Raw genomic sequence first — 14790 nt, 5'->3', positions numbered from 1 at the left:
TGTAAATAAGAATTGTGCAACTGACTTGCCGGTTAAATTTAAACATTTTAAGTAATGTGAGACTGTTGTTTGTCTTTTCATATTTGAGCTGTTCTTGCCATAATATGGACTTGGTCTTTACCAAATAAGGCTATCTTCTGTATACCACCCCTACCTTGTCACAACACAACATTGGCTCAAACACATTAAGATAGAAAGAAATTACACAAAATGTATTCCAGGTGGACTACCTCATGAAGCTGGTTGAGAGAATGTCAAGAGTGTGCAAAGCTGTCATCAAGCGAAGAATCTCAAATCTCAAATATAATGATTTGTTTAACACCTTTTGGTTACTACATGTCCATATGTGTTTATTCATAGTTTTGATGTCTTCACCATATTCTACAATGTAGAAATAGATAAAATAATGAAAATCTCTTGAATGAGTAGGTGTGTCCAAACTTTTGATTGGATAGATGGATAGACGGACAGGCAGACAGGCGGGCAGACAGATGTTTAGATATTGATAGATATTAGGCCACTGACAGTTGTTGGGCCCAATGTGACTGTGAGTGTCACGGAGCCTCAGGTTCCCATCAACTCCTCCTGCCTTCATCATGTCCAGATGAAACTAAGCTCACGGAACAGATTGTAAATTAAGATTTAATATCAGTCATATGTGAAGTCCCTCTCTAGCATTTATAATGTATTAGTTTCATTATATCAGACAGCATACGGAAAAAGCTTCATATCCAATATAGTGTTTGGCTCATGAAAGACTGGACCGAGTTTCTTTTTATGCCTCAGTAGTGGACGGACTGGGGAATTTGTGCAGCTCTGTTCAGTTTGGATAAATAAGGACTTGTGCAACTCTGTTCAGGTTAGGAACGGTTACGGTTAAACTAATTACACAAATCTGAGCTCAAGGGTGACTACTCAAACAATATGACTTAAACCGTACAATCATACAATATTGATAGTGGAGCGCAAGAGATTTATGCAGCAGGAGCTACAGTATACTGTATCCCAGAGCATGTACGTGCTGCCGATTGTTTTCAAATGACTATGTGTGCCTGTTTGGTATGTAAGGTGCTACCAGCTGAGTCACATGTAAAGGAATTTTCACATTACAGAGCCATACCACCTTCAATGTAAAACAGACTGATAATCTGGACTGATCTTTGACCACGGTCRAATTGGTGAACTGTGATTATATTACATCCCACCATTATATTAGATCCCACCAGTGAATAGAGGAATGGAGGGAGGAATGGAGAGGATGGAGAGGAAGATGAAACTGAACTACAGAGAGTGGCTCGAATGGATTTTGCCACCATGACTGAACAGAATGGAACCGACAGGGAGGATAGGGATGGAATCAGACCACATATGTACAGTACTGTGTTTGTATGTGTGCGTGCGRGATGACACAATCTCTCTAATCATMAAATGATTTTGGACCGACCAAAGGACTGCAGGGACCTGAGTAGCATCAAGGATGAGTTTAGACTGGTTTACGTCAGAGTACAATCAGAGTGCGTCAGAGAATTGAGTGTCAGACAGCTTTCTCAACATGATCTTCAGTAGATGTGTATGTTTATGCGTGTGTGTGTTAAGACAGTAGCATATAAGGAGGAGTATGCGAAGGCCTTTCTCACCACTATCTTCAGAACAGAGGAGAAGGTCTTGGCGTCTTCAGCCACGCCACCGATGTAGAGCTTTCTGGTGAAGACAGGCGGGTGGTCGTTCTCATCCCGCACCTCGATAAACACCTTGGCTGTGTTGGCTGCAGAGTTAAAGAGGAGGGACACAGTCACATTTTAGACATGAGGCATATTGTCTTATCCACTTGCATTGACGTTCCTCTACAGTACACACTATAGTTTAGAGGGGATCAGTGTAGGTAGGAAAGGGGAGTTTTATTACAAACAAAATAAAGTCCCATACAAAAACACAGGTTCCAGTTCATAATCAAATAATCAAATATGTTCTCCTTTTGCAGCTACTGTGCCATTTCCATTCATATGCCAGATTGTCCTCAAGGAAAATAGCTTGTAGTAAGGATATACACACTCCACACCTATTTGTCACTGTTTAACTTATACAGTACAAATATGTACAAAACTAGCACAACCTTACCCACACTGCAGTTAAGGTGAAAAATATGCACTGTCAATGACTATTTTTCTTCCAGCAGAGCACAGAAATGTAAAGTCATGTTGCTAGGGCTAAGGAGGATCCAAGGAAATAGGATGAACAAAAACACAGTTCATTAAATCACAGGCACAAACACCACCGTGAGAGCCAGAGGGAAGGCACAGAGGAATACGACAGTCGCTCTCTCTCTATTGCCTTTTTCTGTCTCTCTAAAAACGGTTTTATTCCCTCCACGGTTTATCCGTTGTGGTCTTGTGGGAAATTGTTAACTTTTCAGTTAAGACACACACTCACAAACAGATGCTTGCAAGTGTAGAGAAACACAACAGCATAGAGAGAAATTCAGCACACACACATAAAAAGAAAAGCATTAATTAAGAGAAAGGATGGCTCACATGGCAGAATGGGCTATTGAGTTTGCGTAGAGTACATTTTAATTTAGGGAAAGGGGTGGTGGGAGTGGAGGGGAGCTGTGTTAAATTAATTCTTATCAATTACTCTGCTTTTTAAATATGTGTGTGTGTGTGTGTGTGTGTGTAATGATGTTAATTGGGCTGTGACAATCTGACAATTACGCCCTGTTCTGCTCTGATTATTTGAACTCAATAAAGTTTTAAAAAATTACGAAAATTTACACGGTACGGTGGCCTGCTCTGCATTCCAATGAATACAGATTCAGAGGAAGAGGTGAAGAGAGGAGGTGAAGAGGGTTTATCTGAAGTGGGCCCCAAAAAAATTGAGGGGGGGAGGAGTTAACCTAGCAGTTAAGAGCGTTGGGCCAGTAACCAAAAAGTTGCTGGTTCGAATCCCTGAGCTGACTACAGTAACTGAATTTTTTTCCGATGTGCCCTTGAAGAAGGTAATTGCTCCTGTTAGTTCTTCTGGATAAGAGTGTCTGCTAAATGACTAWTAATTGTAGAAATAAATATGCTGTCAACTCCTCTAAGTACCACAAACCAAGGACAACCACGGTATCTAGCTGGAAAGGTGAACACTTGATGTAGCGTCCCAGCCCCCTACTCCAGTTCAATATCSCCCTCTTACATTTAGAGGGAACCCGCAGTTGGGCCATGACCACGACCATGGAGTCAGCCTGAACCCTGAGCACGTAGCTGGTGACAGTCTCATAATCCAGAGGCTTAGCCGTGGAGATCACACCAGTCCGGTTACTCACTTGGAACTCACCTACAACCAACCAAAAAACAATCAGTACAACATGAGGAAGACATTGGTAGCACTCACTGACAGGATCAACATTGGATAAAAAAAAAGAGGTTAATTTTGTGTCTGTGTSTGTGCCAACTGCCAACCACAAAGATTATAACCTATAGTTTTTTTATTTGGGCTTTTTGCAGCCAGCTGCTGATACTGTACCTGCACACACTGTTTAATTGTGATGCAGTTCATTAGCCCCATTATACATTTAATTTCACTACTTCCAGATGCTCAGGTTTAAAGCACTCATTTAGGACATTCCCAAGTCGATGCATTAATCAGCAGTAGACATCACACATTGATGAAGACTATTGCACGTTGACTTCATAGACATGGAAATAGACTGTGATAAAAGGAAACTTCTACTGTTGTTAAAAATAGTTACCTTAACAATAGTTACTTTTACCACAAGTAAAGTGCAGCCAATTTTTTGTTTCAGGTAATTTCTCAGCATTTTCCATGYATTGTATATTATTGCAAGAATTTAKGACAGAAATGTGACCTTTTCCTATTTTGGCAAGTGTTTGTTCTATCTATGGCACTGGAGGGTACGTTTCTACACTTACCGCCTTCGTTTCCTCCTACGATGGAGTAGAAGATTGTCTGGTTCATGGCGGCTGCCAGGATGCTGCCCACTGGTCTGCCTACTGGGGCCAGCTCACTGACAAGAGCAAACCTGGAGACAGAGATGACATCCAATATGACTAAATATCCCTGGACACATTACCACTGACAACTTCCTGAAAAAAATCCATTGTGACAAAATCCAATTCTCTGACACTCTGCACCTTACCACCACATTTAGCAAACACATTGTTGAATATGGCATATTTGAAAATTGCACTAAAGGAGACTATATTSAAACATTCAATGTTTCTACAATAGCATTTAACACTTTATCTTAGCTTGACAACTTCAAGTGAACATTACGTCGGTGTCTTCAGGTTGTCAAGATAAAAAAAGATCACAACAATGTCCTTGATATTTAACACTTCCTCTATTGTGCCGTGAATAGCATGAGATAGCATGAGCTGTTATTTCCATGATAGGAGAGACAATGGCTAATAACAGCTAACAGCCATGGCTGACTATCACACATAAAGAATGCATTRTCATCCACATCTACGACAGATAAGCTTGTCACAGGTCTCCATAGAAGTAGCGGTTGCAATAAATAGCGCTGAACGCTAGCTTGGCAGAGTGTCGGCATGAGATGATTTAAGTTGATAATGCCATCTTACTGTGTGTGCTTTTGTAATACTGTCAGTGAGTGTGTATGTGTGTCTCGTGTTGCTTCAAGACTAGTTTCACTTCAGCCTACAGTCAATCATGTCAAGAGATAAAAAGCCTTCCCTGTGAAAGCTTTGTGGGGAAAAGTAACGATCAAATCATAAGGTGTGGGAGTCGTATTCTATTATGTACACTAAACTCCATTCAGTGTCAGGGTTACAGAACCTTCCGCAGTAGAGGAAGTAAAAGATAAAGGAGCGTCTCCCAGCTGTAAACCATATTGGCAACCCAAGGCAGTTTAAACCACCGTGTCAACGCTGTCATTTCATTACTCCTTCCTGTCTTCCCTGACCCCCATGCATTTTATAGCATCAATAATAAAGCATGCCTTCAGGTAAGAACAAACGTAAAAACAGAGTCAGACTTTTACCTCAGGGGTTTGTTCTCGTGTTTTAATAGCACGGCTCTTCCATATAAAAGTGATTTCATGAGAGGAACCAAAGAGGAGACAGCATCCATTTCCCATATTGAACATGAAGGTCGGTGTGAGGCATTTGCACTGGGAAAAAGATATAGGCATCTTCTTTACAACAACTGGATTTATTCACGAGACACATACAGTAAGCATATGAGAAAATATTAGTACACCTCAAAGAATATCAACTATCCCTGCTAGACAACATGCAATAATCATTTGACTGTCAGGGAGATAAACTGAAGAAGTGAGAGATGAAACCTCATAGAAACCTATATAATCTAAAAGTGAATATCAGGTGGCTTAGAAAACAATCTGTATTTGAGGAAACAATGTCTTGAGAGACAGAAGGTCAATGGTAATTTTGATACACCATGTGCAGAAATCTGTAAGAATTTCAGTTGAGACAACATAACTTCCTGTGTACTTATGCAAAGCATGGACATTAAGTCCTGACATTGAACAAATTCCAGTATCACATCAGTAAGCATGCATGGATGAATAAATCACAGCTCCAATCCACACCTGGGCCTTTGCTGTCTAAGCCTTTCAAAAACTTTTCTATAAATACAGACCCTCCTCTTAACACTCACTATGAATCAAGTCTATCCATATGAAGTGTTCTCTTTGTAGAAGCTTTAAGAGGGATGACGGAGAGAGACTTGGCAAAGGCCAACACAGACTAAATGACTCTGGGAGCTGCTAGAGTTACGATATCAGTGAAGGAAATACACTGGGGCTTGGGGAAAATGTGCCCCTGGAAAACCAGCAAGACACTGGTTGGGGAAGGTTGGCATGTTTTTAACTCTAGTTAAGGCTAACTCTATACATTGAGTGAGCAAAACATAAGAAAACCTTCCTCATATTGAGTTGGACCCCCCCCCCCTCAGGGGGCATGGACTCCACAGGGATGCTGGCCCATGTTGACTCTAACGCTTCCCACAGTTGTGTCAAGTTGGCTGGATGTCCTTTGGGTGGTGTACCATTCTTGATACACACGGGAAACTGTTGAGCGTGAAAAACCCAGCAGCGTTGCAGTTCTTGACACAAACCAGTGTGCCTGGCACCTACTACCATACCCTGTTCAAAGGCACTTAAAACTTTTGTCTTGTCCATTCAACGTCTGAATGGCACACATACARAATCCATGTCTCAAGGCTTAAAAATCCTTTAACCTGTTTCCTCCCCTTCATCTACACTGATTAAAMTGGATTTAACAAGTGACATCAATAAGGGATCATAGCTTTCACCCGGATTCACCTTGTCAGTCTATGTCATGGAAAGAGCAGGTGTTCTTAATGTTTTGTACACTAAGTGTACACCAGTACTGTGTAGTACTGACTCTGTTGCCCATTGCCACTAATGTGTAGGAGTGCAGCAGCAGAGCAACAGGCTTACAGGGTTGAAGCTAATATATTGCTGCCTGGACCTGAAGTCAAACATTGGGTGAGATTATTGTGAATTGAGGCTAATGCTACTATAAATGCTACAAGGGTTGCAGACGACTGCGTGATCATGCTGTCCGTAACCGATGTGACTAAAACCTTTAAACAGGTTAACATTCACAAAGCCGCAGGGCCAGACAGATTACCAGGACACGTACTCAGAGCATGCACTGACCAGCTGGCAAGTTTTCACTGACATTTTCAACCTCTCCCTGACTCAGTCTATAATACCTACATGTTTCCAGCAGACCATCATTGTCCCTGTGCCCAAGAACGCCAAGATAACCTGTCTAAATGACTATTGCCCCACAGCACTCACATCTGTAGCCATGAAATGCTTTGAAAGGCTGGTCAGGGCTCACATCAACACCATCAGCCCAGACACCCTGGACCCACACCAATTCGCATACCGCCCCAACAGATCCACAGATGACGCAATCTCTATTGCACATCACAATGCCCTTTCCCACCTGGACAAGAGGGGAAATAACTATGTGAGAATGCTGTTCATAGACTACAGCTCAGCGTTCAACACCATAGTCCCCTCAGCTGGGGACCCTGGGACTGAACACCTCTCTCTGCAACTAACTGGATCCTGGACTTCCTGACGGACGTTCCCCAGGTGGTGAGGTTAGACAACAACACATCCACCACCCCGACGCTCAACACGGGGGCCCCTAAGGGGTGCGTGCTTAGTCCCCTCCTGTWCTCCCTGTTCACCCACGACTGCGTGGCCGACGATGACACGCCGGTGGTAGGCCTGATCACCGACAATGATGAGATAGCCCTTAGGAAGGAGGTCAGAGACCTGGCAGTGTGGTGACAGGACAACAACCTCTCCCTCAACGTCAGTAAGACAAAGGAGCTGATCATGGACTACACGAAATGAAGAGCTAAGTACGCACCCCATTCACATTGACAGGGCTGTAGTGGAGCAGGTCGAGAGCTTCAAGTTCCTCTGTGTCCACATGACTAAGGATCTATSATGGTCCATACAAACCAACACAGTCACAKCAACACAGTCACCATYTGCAATGCCATGCATCYGCTGGACTGGTGTAAAGCTCGCCGCCATTGGACTCTGGAGAAGTGGAAACGCGTTCTCTGGCGTGATGAATCCCGCTTCCCCATCTGGCAGTCCGACGGACAAATCTAGATTTGTCAGATGGCAGGAGAACGCTACCTGCCCCAATGCATAGTCCCAACTGTAAAGTTTGTGGAGGAGGAATAATGGTGTGGGGCTGTTTTTCATGGTTCGGGCTAGGCCCCTTAGRTKCAGTGAAGCGAAATCTTAATGTTACAGCATACAATTATATTSTAGACGATTCTGTGCTTACATTTCCCCCTATACACAAAGCGAGGTCCATATAGAAATGGTTGGTCGAGATCGGTTTGGAGGTGCTTGACTGGCCTGCACAGAACTCTGACCTCAACCCCATCGAACACCTTTGGGATGAATTGGAACGCCGAGCCAGGCCTAATCGCCCKAAATCAGTGCCTGACCTCACTAACACTTTTGTGGCGTAATGGAAGCAAGTCCCCGCAACAATGTTCCAACATCTAGTGGAAAGCCTTCCCAGAAGAGTGGAGGCTGTTTATAGCAGCAAAGGGGGAACCAAATCCATATTAATGCCCGTGAATAATGAGATGTTCGACAAGGAGGTATCCACATACTTTTAGTCATGTAGTGTATCTACCTTAATTACCTCATACCCCTCTACATCAACTCAGTACTGGTACCCCATGTATACAGCCAAGTTATTGTTACCCATTGTGTATTTACTATTACTTTTATTATTATGCATTTTACTTTTCTATTATTTCTAAATGTTTCTTCTCTCTGCATTGTTGGGAACGGCTCATAATTAAGCACTTCAGTTTTAGTCTACACCTGTTGTTTACGAAACCTGGGACAAACACAATTTGATTTMACTTAATTGAGGCTGTGACACGCTACGCTAACATGCTCAGCGCAGAGCGGCCAGAGTTGACTGGTTGCAGTCGCGCTCAAAAGCAGCTTCGCCCGAGGGTGTTAGCGACTGTGAAATCCCAAAGGATGTGTGTTGGTCTGTGTGCTTGCATTTGTGTATGTGGTGTGTCTGTGRGTGTGTGTGTATGAACAAGACAGAATTCTGCAACCCCCCCAAAACTGAACTACAAAGGGACAACAACAAGTCAATCCAGAGAGGGACGTGGCTAATAAGGAACTTAAATTAGTGTGAGCCAAAGAAGTCGTGTATTCTAGGATTCAATTATACATAGAGCAGAACCATGTAGCATGGAGGAGGGACAAGGGGGGGTGATTCCAAAGCCTTTCATATTTAGATAAGATGAACAGGACAATGAGGAGCGAGAGAGAGAGAGAGAGAGAGAGAGAGACTGAAAAAGAGGCACAGGCAGAGAGAGGAGGCGGTAAGAGAGAAAAAGAGACAGAAAATTAGAAAGAAAAACAAGGAGAGAAAGAGACTCTCTCCAATGTGTCAGCATGAGAGAGTGTGAATGACATGCCAGTGTGCAGAGCGTCACACAGAGGTGTCAGCGGGTGCCAGGCCCCGGGGCCAAACTCAGAGTGACGTTGACGAGACATGGCAGAGGAGTGCAAACCATGCTGCGTGCCACAGGGGAGAATGTTACCGTGCCAACACACACACACACARTCTCTCTCTCAATTTTCAATTCAAGGGGCTTTATCTCTCTCTCTCTCTCATTCTCTCTTTTTCTCTCTCTCTTTCTCTCTGCAGCCTGTATTGCATAAGATAACGTGTTGAGTGAACACAGTGGGTCTGAAGCACAGAGGACAGAGTATATGAGTGTATATGAGTATATGATTCAGGTCATAGGTCACTGGTAAGGTCTCACGACACAAATTCGTATATTYCAGTACATGAGTCTAAAAGCCCTATGTACAGTTAGCACTGCGTAAAACATTAAAAACCACTGTGGGTTATCATAAGAACCACACTCATAAGCATTGCATGGACATTCATAAATGTTGCATACATACAGAAGRGGATATGTTACTGCGCATAATCTTTCTGTGCCTGGTGTTCTTGKCACAAGCCGACACCTGCATTCTGTTCAGTATTTATGTATTAGGCAGTGTTTGTGAAGGTGATAKTTCTACATAGTTTATGACTATGTTKGATCAGTGTTAAATAAGCCTAAATGGGCTTTATATCAAAGTAGAACTGATTCAACGCCCTACACATGGAAAGTTAGTATCTCCTCTTTGTGGTTTTGCAATTTACTTGCTTTTTGTTGTTGTATTTGACTGCATTGGGACTTTAAGAAGGGACCTTTGAATCCAGGCTCCATACATTACCTTCTATTAAGAGGACGTGACTTATTATATTAGGCAGCCACAGCACAGTAAATTCAGTCACGCTGCAAGATTTGCACAGGGAATACGCCTAATCCATTAACCTGCACCTTACATTTTCCAAAATTTCATTCGTGTATTTTTACACATCAATCCACTGGCTGAATACTAATTAGGTGCTATTATCAAATGCCAAGGGCAGACTCACAGGTGTTGAGTTGTGTCTCAATGTGACTCCTAACAACCACATCAGTGAGCTATATTTGTTAGCCTCCTTTACAGGCTACGGTTGAAAGTTGAAGCCAATTCAATGTTATTCATTCTGGAAATAATGATCATATGAATACAATCATGCCCACTTTATATAAAAAATGTGACTTCATGAAAACATGGATTTGACAATAACTTGACCCCAACCCTTGGCGAATTTTTTTTATCCACACTCTTAAATCATACAAATCGTACTGTAGACTAAACCAGTAAAAGTTTAAGCTAAAATACAAAGTGCATCACTATTAAAATGATGCAATACTATTACAGACCACTGTGTTGCAGCATGCTTCAGGGACTGAATAGAGAACTTTCTAAATGAAAGGTAATACTTAGACATGCACTGTAGGCAGAGATGGAGAGGAATGGGGATGGAGACATCGAGGGGAGCTGATCCCCAAAACATTTAGGGTTTTAAGTAGAGGTCGACCGATTAATCGGCATGGCCGATTAATTAGTGCCAATTTCAAGTTTTCATAACAAATCGGTAATCGACCTATTTGGACACCGATTTTGGCCGATTAAATTGCAATCCACGAGGAAAGTGCAGCGTCAAAAGGACCTTGTGGCTGCAAGGAGRCAAGGTAAGTTGCTAGCTAGCATTATACTTATCTTATAAAAAACAATGATCTTCACATAATCACTAGTTAACTACACATGGTTGATGATATTACTAGGTTAACTACAGTTGAAGTCAGAAGTTTACATACACCTTGTAACTGAGTCAGGTTTGTAGGCCTTCTTGCTCGCACACGCTTTTTCAGTTCTGCCCACACATTTTCTATAGGATTGAGGTCAGGGCTTTGTGATGGCCACTCCAATARCTTGACTTTGTTGCCCTTAAGCCATTTTGCCACAACTTTGGAAGTATTTTGGCGTACAGCAGGTCAGCCACCAGGGGGAGACTCGTCGAGGCCTGGTGACAGACGGAGTATACATCACGAGGCGATGGCTCCATCTGCTGGACGTGCCAGGTCTCGACGGGCTCTCCTGCCAGGACTAATTGTGGCTGATTGGGGATTGGTGACTAATCAAGGGCTGATTGCTCACCAGCTGTACAAGTCCCATAAAGCTGCCAGAAGGGCAGTGCACAGGGGAGAGACTGGGGGAGGAAAGGACTCCTGTATAGTTGGGGACGGAACCAGCAGTAACAGGAGGGAGTTCAGTTTTTGATCCCCACAGGATATAGCAAGACCCGGAGCCCAGAAGACGGTATCCCGGAGAGGGTKTCTTGGGGGAGACCTATTCTTTTCTTTTGGACTTTTATTTTCATAAACACCTTTGAAACTGAGCTAATCCTACTCTGTCTGTGTCTGATCTGTGTAAACGTTTTGACCCAGCCCCCTGGTCTGCCACAGTATGCTTGGGGTCATTGTCCATTTGGTTGACCCATTTGCGGCCAAGCTTTAACTTCCTGACTGATGTCTTGAGATGTTGCTTCAATATATCCACATAATTTRCCCTCCTCATGATGCCATCTATTTTGTGAAGTCCACCAGTCCCTCCTGCAGCAAAGCACCCCCACAACATGATGCTGCCACCCCTGTGCTTCACGGTTGGGATGGTATTCTTCGGCTTGCAAGCCTCCCCCTTTTTCCTCCAAACATAACGATGGTCGTTATGGCTAAACTGTTGTATTTTTCTTTCATCAGACCAGAGGACATTTCTCCAAAAAGTACAATCTTTGTCCCCATGTGCAGTTGCAAACCGTAGTCTGGCTTATTTATGGCGGTTTTGGAGCAGTGGCTTCTCCCTTGCTGAGCGGCCTTTCGGGTCATGTCGATATAGGAATTGTTTTGCTGTGTATATAGATACTTTTGTACCTGTTTCCTCCAGCATCTTCACAAGGTCCTTTGCTGCTGTTCTGGGATTGATTGGCACTTTTCGCACCAAAGTACTTTCATCTCTAGGAGACAGAATGCGTCTCTTTCCTGAACGGTATGGCGGCTGCGTGGTCCCATGGTGTTTATACCTGCGTACTATTGTTTGTACAGATGAACYTGGTACCTTCAGGCGATGTCCTGGCTGATTTTTTAGTTGTTGATTTTCCCATGATGTCAAGCAGAGGCACTGAGTGTGAAGGTAGGCCTTGAAATACATCCACAGGTACACCTCAAATTGACTCAAATGATGTCAATTAGCCTAACAGAAGCTTCTAAAGCCATGACATAATTTTCTGGAATMTCCCAAGCTGTTTAAAGGCACAGTCAACTTAGTGTATGTTAACTTCTGACCCACTGGAATTGTGATASAGTGAATTATAAGTGAAATATGTCTGTAAACAATTGTTGGAAAAATTACTTGTGTCATGCACAAAGTCGATGTCCTAACCGACTTCTGTGTTTATTATYTTATAATTAAGTKTATYATTTAATAGAGCAGTCTGACTGAGCGGTGGTAGGCAGCAGCAGGCTCATAAGCATTCATTCAAACAGCAGTTTACTGCGTTTCGCAGCAGTTCTTAGCAATACTTGAAGCACAGCGTGTCACACCCTGATCAGTTTCACCTGTCCTCATTATTGTCTCCACCCCCTCCAAGTGTCGCTTGTTTTCCCCAGTGTGTTTATCCCAGTCTCTCTGTGCCAGTTCATCTTGTATGTTCCAAGTCAACCAGCGTTTTTTCCCGTACTCCTGCCTTTGCTATTCTCTTTTCCTCCCGGTTTTGACCTTTGCTATTCTCTTTTCCTCCCGGTTTTGACCTTTGCCTGTTCTGGACTCTGTACCCGCCTGCCTGACCATTCTGCCTGCCTTGACCATAAGCCTTTCTGCTACTCTGTACCTCCTGGACTCTGATCTGGTTTTGACCTTTTGCCTGTTCACGACTATTTTCTTGCCTACTCCTTTTGGATTATTAAACATTGTAAGACTCCAACCATCTGCCTCCTGTGTCTGCATCTGGGTCTCGCCTTGTATCATGATACACCGGTGTTTATGACTTCAAGCCTATCAACTCCCGAGATTAGGCTGGCAATACTAAAGTGCCTATAAGAACATCCAATAGTCAAAGGTATATGAAATACAAATGGTATAATGAGAAATAGTCGACATGTCATGATTTCTATAATAACTACAACCTAAAACTTCTTAACTGGGAATATTGAAGAACTAGGAATATTGAACCACCAGTTTTCATATGTTCTCGTGTTCTGAGCAAGGAACTTAAACGTTAGCTTTTTTACATGGCACAAATTGCACTTTTACTTTCTTCTCCAACACTGTGTTTTTGCATTATTTAAACCAAATTGAACATGTTCCATTATTTATTTGAGACTAAATAGATTATATTTATGTATTATATTAAGGTAAAATAAAATTGTTCATTGTTCATTCAGTATTATTGTWATTMTCATTATGACAAATYTATACATAAAAATCGGCATCGGCTTTTTTCGGTCCTCCTATAATCGGTACCGGCGTTGAAAAATCATAATCGGTCGACCTCAAGTTTTAAGATCCAATTGTCTTTTGAAAAATGGTGCACTGAGAGACGTAGTATTATACAGCAATATTCCATTACGTAGGAAGTCAAGTCAACTCCTTTGTGAAAAGCAACAGGATTGGTTTTATTTTCCCCCAGTTTGTCTGAATCATAATGGCAGAGCGGACTAAAGGCCGGGAAAGATGCTGTGTTGTTGTTGCTTGTCAGCTGAAGAATATCGAAAGGCATTTGTATATAAAAGAGGCATGTACGTGAGCACGTGTGTGTGTGTGTATATATATGTGCGCTTGTGCTTATGTGTGTGTGTGTGTGTGTGTACATGAGTGTGATGTGCCTGCTGTGCACGCTGCATGCTGATAAGTGTCAGTCTTGCTCTGGCTCTTTGAAGCGTAACGTCACAACACAGTTGAGCACTGGAGCAGGTCACCAAGAGTCAGCCTCCACACTCTCAATGGTGTTGAGAACATGACCTACTACAAACACAGTCCCAAACAACACACTGGGTGACTGACATGCTGTGCATGTGTGGTAGAGTGCAGGCCTCATGCGGCATGTATGTGTGTATTTATATTTAGCAGTCATTTGCAACGACTAGAGGTCGACCGATTTGGATTTTTCAACGCCGATACCGATACCGATTATTGGAGGACCAAAAATTGGAGGACCAAAAAAAGCCGATACCGATTAAATCGGCCGATTTTTATATAAATATTTGTAATAATGACAATTACAACTATACTGAATGAACACTTTTATTTTTACTTAATATAACGTGTGAACATATGTGTGAACATAACAAGATTCAACAACTGAGACACATCCGACCATCACCCCTGAACAACAAAATAAAGACAGATTTTATGGGGCGAGGACGATCCCGCTGTCCGTTCCTGTCTCCCGTCCTGTCTCCTGTAGCGCTTTCTTAGGCGTCTCACAGTAGGGACATTGCAATTTATTTGCCCTGTGAAGTGCACAGTACTTCCTGCAGCAAAGCACCCCACAACATGATGCTGCCACCCCATGCTTCCCGGTTGGGATGGTGTTCTTCCTCTTTCTTCAAGCATCTTCACAAGGTCCTTTGCGTGTTGTTCTGGGATTGATTTGCACTTTCTCAGCCAAAGTACGTTCATCTCTAGGAGACAGAACGCGTCTCTTCCTGAGCCGGGTATGACGGGCGTGCGTGGTCCCATGGTGTTTTACTTGCGTACTATTGTCTTAAGATAACGTGAAGTACCTTCAGGCGCTGTTTTGGAAATTGCTC

The 14790-nt window shown here is 42.8% G+C and overlaps 1 pseudogene; it reads right to left on the bottom strand.

The window, feature by feature from the left end:
* The window catches only part of LOC111951947 (protocadherin-15-like), a 326670-nt pseudogene that overhangs the window by 37922 nt on the left and 273958 nt on the right, over window positions 1-14790 (bottom strand).

This window comes from Salvelinus sp. IW2-2015, linkage group LG25, assembly GCF_002910315.2.
Source record: "Salvelinus sp. IW2-2015 linkage group LG25, ASM291031v2, whole genome shotgun sequence".
Taxonomy (NCBI): Eukaryota; Metazoa; Chordata; class Actinopteri; order Salmoniformes; family Salmonidae; genus Salvelinus; species Salvelinus sp. IW2-2015.
Note: the sequence above shows the minus strand (reverse complement) of the source record. Positions and strands in the feature narration are given on the sequence as shown.